The sequence below is a fragment of the Penaeus monodon genome, chromosome 33 (genome assembly GCF_015228065.2).
Source record: "Penaeus monodon isolate SGIC_2016 chromosome 33, NSTDA_Pmon_1, whole genome shotgun sequence".
Taxonomy (NCBI): Eukaryota; Metazoa; Arthropoda; class Malacostraca; order Decapoda; family Penaeidae; genus Penaeus; species Penaeus monodon.
Window position 1 is genome coordinate 35,372,639 of NC_051418.1, and position 497 is coordinate 35,373,135.

Consider the following 497-nt stretch of genomic DNA (forward strand, 5'->3'; position numbering starts at 1 on the left):
CTTCAGATGTTTGTTTCAAACGCTTGGCTTCGAAGCTGGTTTCACACGCTTGCTTCAAATGGTTGCTTCAAATCCTTGCGACAAATTCTTGCTTCAAATACTTGCTTCAAACGCTTGCTGCAAATTCTTGCTTCAAATGCTTGTTTCACACGTCTGCCTCAAATGCTGACTTCGATTGCTTGCTCCAAATACTTGCTTCAAATACTTGCTTCAAACACTATCCAAAGCATTGCGAAGTGAACCCGGGTCCTTATTCAAAATCGCACCTGTAGATATTAAGTAAAGTTATGAATAGGTGGGTATCATCTATTGATTAGGTGAGTATTATAAATTAAATTGATGAGTCTTATATGTGAAACAGATGACTATTATGCATTAAAAGGGTGAGAAATATGTATTGAAAGATGAATATTATGAATTAAATATATGAGTATCATGTTTTAAATAGATGAGCATTTTTAATTAAATAGATGAGTACTGTGTATTCAGTGGGTAAA

General features: G+C 34.4%; 1 long non-coding RNA gene across 1 annotated transcript in view; it reads right to left on the reverse strand.

Moving 5' to 3' along the window:
* The window catches only part of LOC119594430, a 1,717-nt gene continuing 1,220 nt past the window's right edge, over positions 1 to 497 (reverse strand). The window contains exon 2 of the long non-coding RNA XR_005230618.1: positions 1 to 266. This is a non-coding gene — a long non-coding RNA (uncharacterized LOC119594430). The remainder of the gene's footprint in view (positions 267 to 497) is intronic.